Source organism: Squalius cephalus (genome assembly GCF_949319135.1).
Source record: "Squalius cephalus genome assembly, chromosome: 11".
NCBI lineage: Eukaryota > Metazoa > Chordata > Actinopteri > Cypriniformes > Leuciscidae > Squalius > Squalius cephalus.
The window spans coordinates 7,810,758-7,829,554 of record NC_137132.1 but is presented as its reverse complement, the minus strand read 5'-3'; the positions used below and the strand labels follow the sequence as shown (position 1 = coordinate 7,829,554).

The window sequence follows — 18,797 nt, the reverse complement described above, 5'->3', positions numbered from 1 at the left end:
TCGATTTCGATTTACAAGCTTGCAATTCGATTCGATTTCGATTCGATTCAATATCGATTATTTTGGATATCAGGTACAATGCATGGCAAATTTTCTCAAGGAAAACAAATCTCTTAACTAATGCTGTAAACTATGGGAGTCAGTTAGCCTATAGGCTTCATTAGCCTACTATAATATTGAAGGTAAAAATTAACTGATTTGTATACAAACACTTAAAATACACTTTTATTTATTTTTATAATAATAAAGTTATATGAAATTATATACAAATTTAAATGGTGGCTGTCATAAAAAACTTTCCAGATTTATTCAAACATGCATTAAATATTGAAGAACATTAAAAATTATAATGAATATGTAATATGGTGCATATATTTAACAAAATGCTCCTCTCTAGAGTTATTTTTTCTAGCTGACTAACGAGTTTATGGTCACTGGATAATATGTTTTTTCTGAGGTAAATGTGACGTTACATGACATTGTTTACTAACGTCTTTCCACGGTTGAAACACTGATTGAGCGATTCCATGTGACATGATACGGACTTCGATAAGTTGTACTCTACCTTTTAACACACTTTCAGAGATGCTCATTCATGTTTATTTCGCGCTGTAACTGGTGTTATTAAGGTGGAAGAGAAGATCACGTGCGCTCAGCGCTGCTGCTTCTCTTGAGCTGAGCTGCGCCAGATCGAGCGATTTCACGCCACAGCGCCAAAACGGTAATATGTTTTTGAATTTCGTAAGAAAATGGACTAATTTGAAATCTGATACTTTGTTTCATATCAATAATAACAAAGCACAAAGATTATTGCAATTTATTGGATGGGATGCGCGCTACAGTCTTCCATTCATTCGTCAACTGAAAACAGGATGACTAATCGATTCTTGGGATTTAAGAATCGATATCGTTTCGTAAAAATGAGAATCGATTAAAATCGAGAAATCGATATTTTTTACCCAGCCCTATGTACAGCCGCAACAAACTTTGTTGCATTTTCCTCCTGTTATCTCTGTGAAGCTGCTTTAAATCAATCTGTACTGTAATAAGTGCTATATAAATTATATTAGAAATATATAAAAAGGATAGTTTCAAGTGGTGATGAAATGCTAATACTGTAAACACACATCGATATCCATTTTATATGAATGTACCTAAATGTTATTTATCTTGGTAGCCATAAGCCACTGATAGAGTGAGGCTAATGTTTATAGTGATTATTATTAATAAATGCTAGGGGTGCAACGGATAAAAAAAACTCACGGTTCGGATCGTTTCTCGGATCAGAGTCATGGATCGGATCATTTTTCGGATCAGCAAAAAAAAAAACAACAACAAAAAAAACAAGACAAATAAACATAAGTTTTGTCTTTTTGTTTATTAACACTTTTAAACTATTAAATTAAAATACATAAAATCAACTTAAAGTGCACAAGGCATAATATCTTCTTTTTAACATAATTAATGAAAATTCATAATTAATGAAAAACAACTTAAAGTGCAACATAAAAAGGCATATCTCCTTCCTTTAAACATGGACCAATGACCGTTAATGAAAAAACTTTTTCGCTGAAGTGGGTGCACTCAAAAAAATGATTTTAGCTCTTTGTTCAATTTCATTAATTAAAATGAGCATATACAACACAACCCTTCGTAGAAATGATTCCAGCTTAATTTCATTAAATGTAATCAATGTAATTTAAAAAAAATTTGGTTTACCAAATTTTTTTTAATTGAGTCAACATGAATATTTTTCGTTCGTCTTAACTGGATGTCACTCAAAAAAATAATGTTGGCCTCTTGTTAAAATAATTAATTACAATAAGCAAAAGTAACACGATTGTTTAATATTGTCACAACTTAATTTAAATGTGTTCAATCAACCTAATTCATTTGTGTGAAAACTACATGAATCATTGTTGTTGACATCTAACTGGGCAGTGGATCTGTAGTTCCCAGCATGCTTTGCAAGGGACTGCATTAAGAGGGTCAATTTAGGGAAAAAGTGTTATTTTATGTGTTTTTCAGTAAATGGAAAGATGTTGTTAGTTAATGTTAGTGTTTAATGTTCAGTTATGTTAGAAACTTAGAGGACTTTCTGTAATGTTTTTGAATTTTGTGGTTACCATTTTGCAGAAGAGTGGCGACTGTGTTTAGGCTGTGGGCTCAGTATTATGCTATATGTGCATTAAACCTCGTGTTCAGGCTGTGGGCACTCAGAATACACTGTGTAAACCTCGCTCACAGACCTGCACAAGTAATAATTCAATTGAACACTAGTAGTGTCTATCATTAGAAGTGACCATAGAGTCAAATTAACTAAAATTATAATGTTGGTTATTTAAGGCAGGACAAAAACTAAATGTAGTTAACCTGACAAAACTTTATCTAGCAGGAATGACTAAATTAATTTAAATTCATACAACAAGATTACAACAAATTATTTCAAACTATTTCGATTTTGTTGGAAAAATGTAATTCAATTTCGTGGAAAACCTTTCCTTAATTTAATTAAGTTCGTTCAACAGATTATTTTTTTGAGTGTGCGCGACGGGATGTCATATGTCGTATCGTGGCTCAAGCACTTTCAGCATGTGTTTAAAGCCCTCGTTTTAAACAACCGAATATGGCCTGATTGGCCTCATGTCTGCACCTATAAGTGTATTGTGATTGTCAAACCATTTTAGTAACTAAACTGAATTTTATTAGGTTTAGTGACAACATGTTACAATGTTTACATGGTACAATTTCTGGTAAGCTACGCTTTTTTATTATTTCAATTCAATTCAATTATTGTGATTTGATTTAATATTGACTCATTTGGATAAATATTAGGTAGGCTACACAAGACAGGCATTCATTTTTCTCAAGAAAAAAAACATCTCACCTAATGCTGCAACATACAGAGAGCCCTATCAGCTGGCAGTATTAAGGTTAAAAATAACTCAAATTAAATAGAATGCGTTTTTTATTATAATAACAACTTTATTTAATGATATAAGTAAAAATATAATAAATAACACATATTTAGCTAAATAGCCTACTCTCTATAGCTCTTTTCTAGCCAACTAACGTGCTATAGCCCATATTATGGTCATTAAATGGCTTTCCTGAGGTAAATGTTATGTGACATGATTGTTCTCCAGCTGTTTTATTGACCCCTTTGTTTGACTGATTAGTCGATGTTATGTATGAGGAATATACATTTCGGTAAGTTGTACTGTATCTTTCAACAGTGTTCATTCATGTGTATTTACTATTAGCTAGTAGAGATGATCGGTTCACGTGCGCTAGGGATCTGTCGCGTCACATTTACAAGCGCCAAAACGGTATTTAGGGCCCAAGTCCTGAAAGGGCGAAGGCCCTATTGTTTCCGGAAGGATTTTTTTTTTTTTGCCTTTTTGCCACTTTTGGGGCCCTTAACATGCTCAAAAACTCTTGAAATTTTGCACACACGTCAGAACCTGCGGCCATCAGGGCCGGGCTGAAGTTGGTACCGGGGCGTGGCAGGGGGGCTCAACAGCGCCCCCTTGGACACGGTCTGAAAACTTGGTCTATATATCAAACACGCTTGCATGAATTAATATGAACTCTGTACACATATAGATCTCATCGGGCCGAACAACTTCCGCACTCTAAGTTATTAGCTCCGCCCAACAGGAAGTCGGCTATTATGGGTTGTTTGAAAAACGCATGCTGTGGAATTTGATGTACTCATCCTAGAGAATTCATCCAATCGCCTCCAAACTCGGTCAGCATGAAGTCAAGACATTGAGGATGATAAATTCCGGGCGGATTTTTGATATCTCGAACGGTTTGGCCGTGGCGTGGAAACAATGGCGAGAAAAGAGAAACACAAAGTAATATAACTTCTGCATACGTTAACTGATGTTGATGAAACTTCAGCAGTGTGTTCGTGGTAAGAGGCCGATCAGATGGATGTAACTATTGTGAGTCAAAGTTATAGCGCCACCAACTGGCATATATATATATATAAATAAAGCTGCGAGCAGCGATGGAGGGCCCAAGCCGGTGACACCGCCACCCCGGTGGCTTTAGGCACATTAACTGATCTTGATGAAACTTCAGCAGTGTGTTCATGGTAAGAGGCCGGTCAGATGGATGTAACTATTGTGAGTCAAAGTTATAGCGCTACCAACTGGCAGCAGGAAGTGTGTCACTTTCAACATGCTTTTGACAAAAGTGGGGGGGTTAGTTTTACCAACAGTTACAAACATCAGGATATATATTGGTCTCACCGAGCCGGACAACTTTCTAATTTACAGTCATTAGCTCAGAGCAAAAGGAAGTCAGATATTTTGGTTTGAATGTGGATTTTTTGGATATTTCAGACTCTGAGTTTTTAGCTACTCTTCCTAACTGGTTTATTTTATTCACACCAAACTTTTTCAAAATGATAAAGATACATTAAAGATGCTAAATTGTGAACGGATATTAAACATCTCAAACGGTTTTGCTATAGTGAGGGACTAAAGTAATGTACAAAAAGGAAACACTAAAAGCCTCATCTTCTAAAAATGTAATTAAACATTTATTTCTATATAAAAGTATAAAAATATCACAACTAAACCCATTTTATTCTTTTTTTTTCAATTTAATAAATATTTATAATAGGGCTGTCAAAAGATTAATCGCATCCAAAATAAAAGTTTGTGTTTACATAATATATGTGTGTGTACTGTGTATAATTATTTTGTATATATAAATACACACACATGCATGTATATATTTAAGAAAAATGTGTTATTTATATATAAAAAAATATATATAAATAACACATTTTTCTTAAATATATACATGCATGTGTGTGTATTTATATATACAAATTTAATTATACACAGTACACACACATATATTATTAAAAACAAACTTTTATTTTGGATTTTTATTACTTTTAATCGCGATTAATCTTTTGACAGCCCTAATTTATAAGTTTAAAAATAGTAATTGTACTATTTAGTCCCATAAAAGTCAAGTCATACATAGGGCTATACTGCCCTCTTGTGTTCAAAATCATACTAGGTCATACTGTAATCATACAGTATAAAAATATACTAGGTATATGACGGTGAGAATATTTTGCCACCGGTTAATCGACGTGTGACACCGCTGGGGGCTTTTAAATCGCCAACTTAAAAACGAAAGTAAAATATGTTCGTCTGCACTGACATTGATAGTGGTTGAGCGAGCGTTTCAAATGAATTCCTATGGAAGTAGGAATTAACTGAAAAACGTTCACTCTGTTCTGCTCGTTCCTCGCCGTGGACGCGCACCGTTATGAATGCCCGTGCAGCCATGAGCATTTTAGTTTAATTTTAAAATTAGCGCCTTTCGGGGGGTGGATTGCTTGAAATTATTTTACAAAAGCACAATGTTGTGTTTTATTGCGACTGTACACAAAGTTAACACTTTGCAGTTTGAATGTCGTCCTGTATAATGACGGAGTATGTTTTTATGTGTCCACTGTTCAATCGCGCCCACGCCACACACACACACCCACACACAAACACACACACGGTTTACTATCTTTGTGGGGACTCTTCATAGATTTAATGATTTTTATACTGTACAAACTGTATATTTTATCTCCTTACACTAACCCTACCCCTAAACCTACCCATCACAGAAAACTTTCTGCATTTTTACATTTCCAAAGAAACTCATTCTGTATGATTTATAAGCTTGTTTACCCATGGGGACCTCTATTTAGGTCCCCACTGTGACACGAGTCCCCATGAGTCTGTGTGCATTCAGGTTAAAGTCCTCACCGGGATAGAAAAACATGAACACACACACATACACACACACACACACACACACACATTCCAGCATTGCAATCTTGACATTGCAGCCTGTTCATTATAGCCTTAATAAAATATAATAATAAAATGGTCAACCTAACATATAAAAATTACACTGCTCTAAATAGTCAGTAGTACAATTCGTACATTCACAGTAAGCACCGCTCCACTGTGAATTTTCCAAGCACATTTTTGCGCATGTGAAGAGGATAATTTTTCCCTTCGATATTGGAACGTGAGTGAAGTACAAAGCATATAATAAACAATAGTTTAGCATCCAAAAAAAAGGTTTTGTATATATCCAAAATATATAAATATAGGTTATTTATATATTTTTAGTTTAGTTAGGTTTAGTTACACTAAAGGCACCGGGGTGGCGGTGTCACCGGCTTGGGCCCTCCATCGCTGCTCGCAGCTATATTTATTGTTTGAATTTCGTAATAAAAGTGACAGAATCTGAGAGCTGAGATTTTTTTTCATATCATAAGTAACCTGCTCTGTCTAGTCTGTCGGTCTCCGTGTCCTCTTTGCTCCGCGATTTTTTTTGTGCGTGAGAAAATGGATGTGTGGCGTGAGAGCGTGTGAAAAGTGTCAATTGCGTGAGTCTCACAGTGAATGTGTGAGAGTTGGCAGCTCTGCGATTTAAATGACGCGGGGCGTTCAAGCTCCTCCGTTCCTCCGCTCGCCATGACCACGCTGTGTGTGGACTGAACATGCGCACAACATTTTTTTTTTCATAAATCAATCTGCGGATCACGTGTGTGCCGAACCGAAGATGTTGATCCGAACGGATCGATGATGATCCGTTGCACCACTAATAAATGCAGCTATTTATTTAATTTATATATATTCATATTACTGTTTCATAACAGTATAAGACCGGGAGGGACCATAAACGGTCATGGCAATACCATAAGCAATTGTGTACCTGAGACTCTGCCTTCTGTCTCCAACCGTAATTTCGGGTGGAGGATCCATAGACCAGTCACTCTTCATGGATTCTGGTGAATCTGATCTCTTCTGCTGAGTCAAACTGCAACAGAACCTCTTTCTATGTTCGATAGTTCAATCAACCTTTAAAATAGAGTGCTACTAACAAAAGAGACGTTGGAATTTTTTTTTTTTTTTTTTTTACAGTGGAATGTAGTGCCTGATGAAGGTCATGAGACCGAAACGTTGCCAATAAATATTTTTCATACGTTTTTGCAAGTACAGATAGAGTGCGGGAGTTCTTTGTTTTTTATCAAATTTGAATGTAGAAAAGCTGTAACCTGAGCAATACAATGTAAGAACATCAAACCAAGTTAAAAGTACCATCAATTCACCAAACAAATTTCCTGGGGAAAAAATCAAAACATTCCAATATTTTTTTAAATATACTGAAAATAAAAGTAACATCTGAGATTGGGCTGTGTGTCTCCACCCTTAAGTTCAGGTGGAGGATCCATAGACCAGTCACTCTTCATGGACACACAGCTGGGCTCTGGAGAATCTGATCTCTTCTGCTGGACTGAACTGTAACAGAACAGAACCTCTTTCTACGTTAGATAGTTCAATCAACCTTTAAAATAGAGTGCTACTAACAAAAGATACCGTATTTTCCGGACTATAAGTCGCACTTTTTTTCATAGTTTGGCTGGTCCTGCGACTTATAGTCAGGTGCGACTTATATATCAAAATTAATTCAGACTGAGATGAACCAAGAGAAAACATTACCGTCTACAGCCGCGAGGGGGCGCTCTAGTTGGCGGAGTTGTTCAGAAGCGACACGGATGATGAAGAAAATGATGAGGAATGAGATCGCGGGAGCTTGGTGAACTTGTACTGGTAACTTGCTTGTTGGACTCGCTGGCTTATGTTAATTTAGCTTATTCAGCCTCCCAGATATTTGTTCTTATGCTGTTCGCCAGCAGCCATTCTTTGTTTTCAAGTAGCAGGAAATTCGGGGGTCTTCTTCTTCTTCTTCTTCTTCTTCTTCTTCGTTTTAACGGCGGTTGGCAACCAGCTTTTGGTGCATTACCGCCACCTTCTGCTCCGGAGTGTGAATCAGACAATAGGCTTACAATCTAGTTTCCACATAAAAACACACAAAAGAAATAAAAGAAAAAATAATAATCTTATAACACACACACACACACACACACACACACACACACACACACACACACACACACACACACACACACACACACACACACACACACACACACACATTCATTCATTACCCAACACACCTTCCCATATCCCTGTTTATCCTCATAACCTATAAAACAAACCAGTTTCCCTTAAGAAAGTTAACAATATTCTAACCTGTGCCCTATGCTCAGCCTGTTAATTCCTGCACCTCTAATTCCCTCAAATTATTCCTCATTATCACTCTCTATACCTCATACCTCCTACATCTTATAATTATGTGCTCCACTGACTCCTCTTCTTGACACCACTCACACAAGTGCCCACCACCTAACCTAGTTATTTTTACACTCTTTTAAATTTGATATAAATGCCTTCCTTTCTCCTCTCTGTTCCACCTTTCTTGCCACATTTGGTTAGCTTTTTCCCAGATGATACTTTTGACATCTGCTTTACTTAATTTAATTTGCATTTCTATATTTCCCATCTTTAAAGTCCTCTTTCATGTAGTATCCAAGATAGCACACGTCTATTTGATGTGCGTGTTTACATCTGGAAGACATATTTTTAAGAGTGTTTGCTCATCTGCAATACGTCTATAACATTTCCTGTCAGATGTCAAATAGACATTTAGAAGATGTCTTTAAGATGTACAGTAATGATTTAGAATGTATACATTCTAAATCATTACATCTTAAAGACATTTGACGTCTATTTGTAAAATATCTGCTAAGTGTAAATATCTTTCTGATCTGATTATGAAAAATAGGCATAACTCTCGTGTCCTCTTTTCCACTATTGACTCTGTGCTAAATCCACCTGTTAATCTTTTCCCTGAGCCTTCTGTCTCCCTTTGTGAAAGCTTTGGAAACTTTTTCACAAATAAGGTTTTGGATCTTAGATCTCAAATGGCTCAGACTGGATATACTATGTCAGAGATTCCTTTATACTCCTCCACATGGTCTGTGTTTGAGCCACTCAACTTGCACTCCTGTAAGGAAATTGTGGATTGCCTTAAGCCCACTTCATGCCCATATGATATTGTTCCTTCGCATTTCCTTAAACACACTATGGATGCAATTGGTTCAGGTCTATTATCTGTCATTAATAAATGCTTATATACGGGCACTGTTCCAGTCTGCCTTAAACATGCTGCGATCACACCATATATTAAAAAAACGAATCTTGATCCTTCATCTCTTTCCAGTTTTCGACCTATTTCAAATCTTCCTTTTATATCAAAGATCTTGGAGAAAGTTGTATTGGCTCAATTACAATCTTTCATGTTAAATAGTTCTATCAATGAAGTTTATCAATCAGGTTTTAAAGCATTACATAGCACTGAATCTGCTCTTTTAAGAGTCTTAAATGATATATATCTCACTCACCACTGACTCAGGCAAACAAATGGCTTTGGTCCTGTTAGATCTAAGTGCTGCTTTTGATTTAGTCGACCACAACATCCTTCTGTCACGCTTGGAGTCTTGTGTAGGACTTCGTGGTTCTGTTTTGCAATGGTTTCACTCTTACCTGACAGATAGATGTTTTACTGTTCATTTGGGACAATACTCATCCACTAACAAACATCTTGGTTGTGGTGTTCCTCAGGGATCAATCCTTGGGCCTGTGTTGTTTTCTCTGTATCTGCTCCCCGTGGCCGCTATTTTTAAAAAGCATGGTGTCTCTTTTCATCTATATGCCGACGATACACAGCTCTACCTGCCCTTGCAACGCAGTAATAATTATACTCTTCAGCCACTATTAGATTGTCTAAACGAACTTAAGTCATGGCTTTCAAGCAATTTTTAAAACTTAAATGAAAATAAATCTGAGTTTATTATTTTCGGCCCCAAGGAAAACTGTGTTTTTGATTTTGATCTGGGCTTTCTCTCCCATTATAACACAAAGTGTGCCAGAAATTTGGGCTTCCTTTTTGACTCCAGTTTAAAGTTTGATAAACAGATTTCAGCTGTTGTCAAGTCATGCTTTTACCAACTTCGCCTTCTCAGTAAAGTAAAGCCGATTTTATCTAGGAGAAATTTGTAAACAGCTATTCATGCATTTGTTACATCTAGGCTTGATTACTGTAATTCTCTGTATTATGGTATTTCTCAGGCTTCCATCTCTCGTCTACAGTTGGTCCAAAATGCTGCTGCTAGACTACTTGAAGGGAAGCGAAAGTATGACCACATAACACCCATCTTAATGTCGTTGCACTGGCTTCCAGTAAAGTATAGGATTGAGTTTAAAATTTTATTGTTTGTCTATAAATCTCGGAATAATTTGGCTCCTCAATATTTAACGGATCTTTTGACTCCGTACACTCCATCCAGAAACCTGAGATCGTCCGACCGTGGCCATCTTACAGTCCCTAAAGTTAAACTTAAAAAACGTGGTGAGCGTGCTTTTGCCGCTGCTGGGCCGAAGCTCTGGAACTGCCTTCCTCCTTCTATTAGGCATGCTCCATCCATCTGTAGTTTTAAATCTCAGCTCAAGACTCATTTATTCACCTTGGCTTTTAACACTCTGTAGTTTGTCTTCCTGGATTTTTAAATGTGCTCTATAAATAAATGATTGATTGATTGATTGATATTTGGTGCTCAGTAGCCTATTTTAGATGTGTGTAGCCTACTAGTAATCTACCCCAAAAAAGTTAATAACTTAATAAGGAAAGTAATTCATAAAGAATAATGTTTCTGAATTAAAATCAACATTTTAAAAACTTCTTTCTGATTTTATAATGACACATTTCATTAATGATATTTCTGATCTGATTTCTGAATTATCACTTTCAACTAAGTCTTTTATCACAAAAACGATCAGTCTTCTTCAATAGGCCTAATTTATTCATAAAGAACAATACAATCTTAATCTTTACTAAATTGAAACCATGTGTTCTCTAAAATGCCTGACGATGTTGATTACAGCATCCTTTTTTTGATTTTCTTTTCTTTTCTAATACAGATAAGATATTTAAGTAGCCTATGTTTAACTGTTGTTTTATTGTCATGCCAGCAGAGGGAGTTATTGAACTTTCTAATCATTTAACAGAATTTGATGGGAACTGGAATATTAATATTAATGTAGGCTACAAGGATATTAATGCAATTAAAATGAACATTTGGGTCTGTGCTTAATGATTACACGTTAGTTTTACATGTTTTTACAGTTACAATATTGTTCTTGGATACTTTCTTACCAGAGCAACTTAAAGGAATAGTTGACACCAAAATTAAAATTCTGTCTTCATTTTCTCACCCTCATATCATGTTGCAAACTTGTGTGATTTTCTTTCTTCTGCTGAACACAAAAGAAAATATTTGATATAGGCCTACATTATTTATTTGTGATTATTTATTTCATAATAATGTTTTTATGAAAAGCATCCACAGACATACACATGCTTTCTGTTGTTTAGAAAGAGTTTAATTCCACAGATATCCAACTGTAAGCATGTGATCACGATCTGTAATATAACATTTCATAAAATATGCACAGGTTGACATCACACAATAGCCTATATATTTCAGTAGATTAGTAAACTTTGCTAGTATACATGTCAGCTGATATTATCTTCATGTCAGTCACCTTTTAGATGAAACAATGCGCGTTCTCGCGTTAGGTTACATGCGCGTTCGCGACCACCCACCCCCCCCACCCAGGACGCGCCAGGCTGTGAGTGAGTATTTCCACCGCACGAAAGAGTGAAATAGGCTACAACTGTCAACCCGCAGAGAGAGAGAGAGAGAGAGAGAGAGAGAGAGAGAGAGAGAGAGAGAGAGAGAGAGAGAGAGATCAGCACAACCGGAGCAGTTTTTCAATGAATTACACAGCAGCAACATGCGCTTCACAGCCACGCCTGCCCTGAACATCACAGCAAACTAGGAAACAAGGTATGATAACATACGACACGCGATTGAAATGCGAACTTGTCTCATGAACTTTCATCTTCTGAAATGCGTTTTCATCCTTCAGATCTCAGTATGATGATGATGATGATGCATGCTTATGTCTGGGCTTGAAAAGTAAAGAACAGGTGCAAACTGTATTGAAATCATCATAACATCTTTAACTTGTTTTTCTTTTGAATGTCAGAGCATTTTCATTATTGGTCCGGATAGCATGCAACATTGCTGTTATTCAGTTTTGTGTGATAGTTCTCAAAGAATTGTTAGTGCATTTTTGTCTTTCTCGTAGCTTTGGTCATGATACTCCGTAGGTTATATAAGCTATTGCCTAAATATAATGTGTGCATGTATAGGCTGCTGCAGGATATACACATATATATGGGTTATGTTTTGCATATAGGGCTCACATGTGGGCATCCCTTTGGTGTCTGTGGCCACTTGTTTGTTTCTTTGTCAGATGTGAAAGCAGTTCGCACAGGGATCCACTATCATCCTTTAGCTTCTGGTTTATTTCATTGTTAACCGATGGCTGTAAATGTTTGGTTACATAAACGAAACGGGACGCTTTCTGCGTGACCTTCATCTTATAATCGTTTTAAATGTTTTATTGTTGAATCTGATATTAATGAGCTAGTGTGTCGGAGACTGTGCTTAGAGGTTTAAACGGTGTAAATGTCAGCGATGCGATAACGGGACTTTATTGCTCGGGACCAGACGGGGATGCTCCATTCAGGCGGGGTTTCCTCGGTTATTCTGCGGATGGAGGTTCCCTTCTCCTCCACTCCCCTTTAAAATGAGCTTTCAGGGGTTGTTCAGGATGGAATACTTGCTTACTGTAATGCATTTATTAAATATTTTTAAAACCACGCATAAAGTGACACTATTACCTGACAAACATGAATATATACGGTATTGTGATAAATCATACATGTCTCTGACAGAACGAGATTGTAAACGGTTGAGAGAGTGAGCAGGGGAGCGGCCCGCGCTTTCCTTAGCCAATGAGAAACGCGCTCTGACTGTTAATCATTTTGCGCGTGCATTTTTGCTGACATCAGGTTGGCTGGTGTGTGGAGAGGGCGTGTCACTAAGTCAACGAAAGGGTGGACATTTCTCACAGTTCTGTTTAAAAATGTGAAATAGAGAGTAATGTGCAATGATACAAAGTTTCAGGCTGTGGAATGATACAGTTTTGTCACATGAACTTGCAATGTGTGCATTTTTAATTCAGCGACTGACATCCATTTATTATCTCGTAAAATGTTTTTGGATTTTTCATGCAGTTTTGTGTAAAATTGTCTAGGCATTCTGAAATAATGAGTCAAAATGAAATAATTCAGGACTTTTACGCATACTGCAATATTTTCAGTCACGGAAAACCTGGAAACATCTGTGATTTCCAAGCCTGGAAATTTCATGAAATAGCTAAAATTTTAAATATTAATGGAAAATTCTATACTCAATATGTTTTTTTTCTTCCTAGTTATCCTTGACTCTGTCATATTTCATCAGCTAAAAATTGCCTCATGCCCTAAACCATGAATATTAATCAGTAAAGAGGAGTGATCAATCAGTAAAGAGGTGCCTGCTTACATCATATTTCAGAGTTTGATATTTCAAAGATAGCCTCTAATTCCTCTAATATACAGCTTGTCAAGCACACTCACCTGCTTGCCTCTAGATTAATAGATTTATATGAGTCATGCCGCATGCAGGAAAATATTGAGGTATCTGAATATGCAATTGCTACAGTGCTCAAGAAAACATGCTATTGCAATACATGTATGTTTGGAGATGGTGAGGGGCGCACACTAAGCCAAGAGCTTCGCCTCTGAGTCCTGATGTGCATCAGTGTTTGAATCCTCTGAAGATAAGCACATGATCCTCAGACATGGAGGCAGTGTGTGTGCATGTGTGTGTGCTGGAGCTGTTTGACATTCTAATCGCATTCACTTATCAGTCAGCCTTATTCTGGGAATGGAGCAGCCTCTCCTCTCCTCTCCTCTCCTCTCCTCTCCTCTCCTCTCCTCTCCTCTCCTCTCCTCTCCTCTCCTCTCCTCTCCTCTCCTCCTCTCCTCTTCCTCCTCTCCTCTCCTCTCCTCTCCTCTCCTCTCCTCTCCTCTCCTCTTCCTCCTCTCCTCTTCCTCTCCTCTCCTCTCCTCTCCTCTCCTCTCCTCTCCTCTCCTCTCCTCTCCTCTTCCTCCTCTCCTCTCCTCTCCTCTCCTCTCCTCTCCTCTCCTCTCCTCCTCTCCTCTCCTCTCCTCTCCTCTCCTCTCCTCTCCTCTCCTCCTCTCCTCTCCTCTCCTCTCCTCTCCTCTCCTCTCCTCTCCTCTCCTCTCCTCTCCTCTCCTCTTCTTCCTCTCCTCTCCTCTCCTCTCCTCTCCTCTCCTCTCCTCTCCTCTCCTCTCCTCTCCTCTCCTCTCATTTCTTCATTCTCTTAGTTTGCTGCTTGATTGCACTATTGCAAATGAAATTGTCCCAGGACTGTGATGGGGGATGCAAGACTGCAATGGCTGGTTGCTAGTTGTGTGCATTGAGACGTGAGTGAGAGTTTAAGTCAGTAACTGCTGCAGTGTTCACACACACAGACACACACACACACACACACACACTGAGGAATTCCTCTTCTACACGCACTGAGTGATGTGGTGTGTGTGTTTGTGTGTGTGTGTCTGTGTGTGTGTGTAGACAACAACATACCCTGCCCTAAAGCAATTCCTATTGAATGAAAGTAAAGCGAATGCTTCAGTGTAAAAAATGCGCTCATGCTCCTCGTATTTATTTCCCTAATGAACATGCAAATGATTGATCTAATAATTCTAATATATATGAAAGTGTCTGTCTGTCTCTGTCTGTCTCTCTGTCTGTCTGTCTGTCCATCCGTCCATCCATCTATCCATCTATCCATCTTTCTTGGATATGTGTGCTCTGCCTACTATTTAAACACCGAACGAACACATTGTGCAACATTAGTATTGCTCTGTTTCACATAATATTTAATAATAACATTTGCGTATTTAATTCAGTTAAAAGTAATAGCATCCAGTTATATTAGAGATAAAATGGTTATTTTACATTTTAAAGGGATGGTTCAGAGTAATTTCCAGTGTTTAGCTCGAGGTCATGGTGCAAAGTACCCTAAGTTGAAATTACTCCAAACCATCCCTTTAAATCCAGTTCTGTGTAAAATTGTAATAATCATTCATCCTTCCATTGGGAAAAAGTGAATAGTAGGAAAGCTCTTTCTTGACTTTAATTATTTTTTTCTGGCTATTTTATAATCCATTTTTTCCCTGTTTTGATACATGTAAAGATTATAATATCAGAGATTACAACCCTCTCAGAATCGAAAAATATGTTCAGGACATCAAACAAAGACCATAGGAATCCCTCTGAAATCTCTGGTATGGAACTTTACCACAATATCCGGTCCCTTTACCTTATTACCTGGCATGTGCTTGGTGATTCTGTGCGGCAGCAGAATGAGGAACAGGAACAGGCCCAACGCCTGCTGGGACCGGGACGGCAGGCACTATACACACTCATACACACTCATACATATGCATGTGTAGAGTCAGCCTGGACCCCCACGGTGCCCACCCACTCTCTCTCATTGGCCACCAGCCCGTCGCTGTAGGAGCAGGTGTCGTGCAGTTGGCAGATTCATCTGTCGTCATGACGGGGGCTCCTCTCTCTCTCTCTCTCCCTCTCTCTCTCTCTCTCTCTCTCTCTCTCTCTCTCTCTCTCTCTCTCTCTCTCTCTCTCTCTCTGAGATCATTGTGTCCCCCTTCCACACTTTATTTCTCAACCAAACTCAACAGATTTGCTGGTTCAGGGAAGATGGGACTGTCCGGAAGGCTAATAATCCAAAGCGGTGACCTGTGAAATTAGGGGCCAGGAGCAGAAAGCTGAGCTGTTCCAGGTCGTGAGCAAAACTTGCTGATAAACAATAAGTTTGACAGAACAGAAGCTGCTTCAGGCCAGATCTCGCCAACAAGCTTCTCTTCAGATTAGTGATGTATACTGGACTCCTGCAAGAGTGTGCCATCAACACCTATCAACATCTATCTATCTATCTATCTATCTATCTATCTATCTATCTATCTATCTATCTATCTATCTATCTATCTATCTATCTATTTATCTATCTATGTCCGTCCTTCCGTCCGTCTCTCCATCCATCCATCCATCCATCCATCCATCCACCTGTGTTATTTTATCCATCTGTCTATCAATGTTATTTTTTCCATCTGTCTATCTATGTCTGCCTATTTGTCCTTTTATCCATCTATCCATCTATCCATCTGTCTATCTGTCGGCCTGTCCGTCTGCATGTCCATATATTCCTCTGTGTGTGTGTGTGTGTGTGTGTGTGTGTGTGTGTGTGTGTGTGTGTGTCTATCTATCATTCTATCCATGCCCTGTAAATACATAAAAATCTAAATAATATGTGAAAATTAATGCAACTTGTTGCATAATGTTATTTTGCATTTTAATTTGTGTGTAAAATTGCATTAATCATCCACTGGGGCAAAAGTTGTGAATATTAGGAAAGCTGGCTTTCTAGTTTTCAATCAGTAATCAGCTCCCTAGCAACAGCATAGCAAACCATTTACAGCACCTGGCATCATGGTGGGTTTCGTATGAGCGAGCTCCACTAGCTCTGGTTAAAAAAAAAAGAAACTATTTTGAGAGTTTTCTGTAAAAGATAGCTTTAGGCTTAGGGTGCAGCAAATATAATTGGTATAGTAAAAAACAACAATAACAACAATAGAAGTCAATGGGAAGTCCCACCACGATATAAACGCGCGCTGCAGGGTTTTCACTCTCTCATTCTCACTCTCACATTGTTCATAATGCTGGCCAGAAAACAAAGCCGATAACCTTTCATACGGTCAGTATGACAGAGCAAGCGTCGGACACGTGCTCACACTGCATGCCTCTGCCTCACATGTTGTGTTTTCTCTTAGCCGACAGTAATGCGTGCGGCTCTTCTGTTGTGTTGCATGTTAACTCTTTACAGTCAAAGAGCACGACCTGTCTCTCTCCTCGCTCTCTCTCTCAGTCCTATCTCTCTATGTGCAGTGGAGGGAGGTGAATGTAGAAAGGAACAGGAGGGGAAAAGCACAGTTATGGATCCATTAGCCTTGGTCGTTCCAGTCAGGCCGACTGAGATGGGAAATGACGTGTTTGTTCACCTTGAGGATGTCTTGAGTGAATCTCATGCTTGATTTCTATCCGCTTGTCTCTCTCTCTCTCAGGCCTATTCGTAAGAGCGTACACTTTTAGCACAGCACAAATGGTCTAGATTGTAGTTGTATTTGATGCTTGATTATTAACATAAAAGAAATGTGATTTGAGCAATTATGTAAAGCTGAAGAAAACATTTGAAGAAAGCTTTGCATGCTGATGCAAAACATGATTAAATAATCAGATATAAACCATGCTAGGTGGTTATTATTATTTTTTTAAATAAACATTCTCTGAAAAGGACGCCGTGTCCCTGGCGATGCTATTCAGTCCTTTCTGCTGTGATTCAGTGTGTCAGACTCTCTCTTCTAGAGTTTGAAGCACAACCTCCTACAGAGCAGATATAAATGGCATGTTCCTGAAATGTCAGAATAACCGAACGAGCCGGAACGGTGAAGTAGCGGCATGTGTGATTGTGACGGACACGTGTCTCCCACAGCAGATCCTGAGACCGGAAGAGTCGGCTGATCTTTCCTTCAGCACCAGTAACGCGGACTCAGCGAGGTGTGTTGACGGGTGCAGAGAGAGAAGGAGAAGGACATGCATTCGAGTGGGGAATAAAAAAATAGGTTATTATAGCTCTGAAGGCAATGTCAGACAGCGGGAGAGAAGGTGAGGGAGTCTGAACAGAGAGATGCCACTTTCTCCAGGGACGAGCTGAAGACACGGCCTGTTCAACTTCTCTCTCGCTCTGTCGTTTTCTGGCAAAGTCATGACCTCATTTTGCAGCTGAACTCAAAGTGTGTCAAAAGGGCAGAGTCACTGCAGTGTGTTTCAAAAGTGGAAATGAAACTCTATGATATTTGTGTGTTTCTCTCTGTGTGTATCTGTGTGTGTCTCTGTGAGTGTGTACCTTTCACAAAAAATCTATAATTTTCTAATTCAAAATATAATTTTGTATTGATTTGTTCTTGGATTAAAATGCATATTGTTTGTGTGCAAGATTCTCAACTTTCTCTTTTTGTAAACTTCAGTTGCTTAGTCATGATTTGAGCACAGAAGAGCCTCGACACACACACACACACACACACAGATCCCCTGTGAGGGCTGTCTGCTTTTCAGTCCGCTAGAGCAGAGGTTCAGAGGCGTGCTGATGTTCTCGGCTCTGACAGCTTGTGACAGAGAAAGAAAAGACAGAATTTCAGCCAAATTGTCAAACACGACGGCCTTCAGTTGAGCTCCCTGTCACAAATCAGAGATCAGGTCTCTCTCTCACACACACATACATGCACACACACACACACACACACACACACACATGCACACACACATACACACACACTCCCTCACAGAGATGACTTCTGCTTCTTTCTGAACCCAAAGTCTAACATGTTTGCAAAGTTCTTGTAAAAGACAAGAACTACAAGTCACATTTTTTGGACAAGTCTTGAACATATTAGTAGAGGATGATCCTAGTTCAGTTGGATCTTAGGGTGTGTTCACACTTGTAGTTCGGTTCTCAAAGGAGAACCAGGTTCTCGGTCTGGAAAAAAAAAAAGGAAATTATACATTTAGTCCTGGTTCGCTTAGAGTCATTTTTAGCACACAAACCTAAAGACAAAATAGAAAAAAAAGAGACATATTTCATGACGTATGTTTTGCAACAGAACTTACCGAAAATCCAACAATGCTGTGTGCTGGGCTAAATAGTTTAGATGGCAGCGTTCACACTTAAAGGCACACT

General features: G+C 38.4%; 1 protein-coding gene across 2 annotated transcripts in view; it reads left to right on the top strand.

Annotated features, from left to right (window-relative positions):
* Nucleotides 1–11,635: 11,635 nt before the first annotated feature.
* The window catches only part of slc8a2b (solute carrier family 8 member 2b), a 111,020-nt gene continuing 103,858 nt past the window's right edge, over nucleotides 11,636–18,797 (top strand). For both annotated transcript variants that reach the window (XM_079886740.1, XM_079886737.1), the window contains exon 1: nucleotides 11,636–11,848. The gene's annotated coding sequence lies outside the window, so the exon portion shown is untranslated. The remainder of the gene's footprint in view (nucleotides 11,849–18,797) is intronic.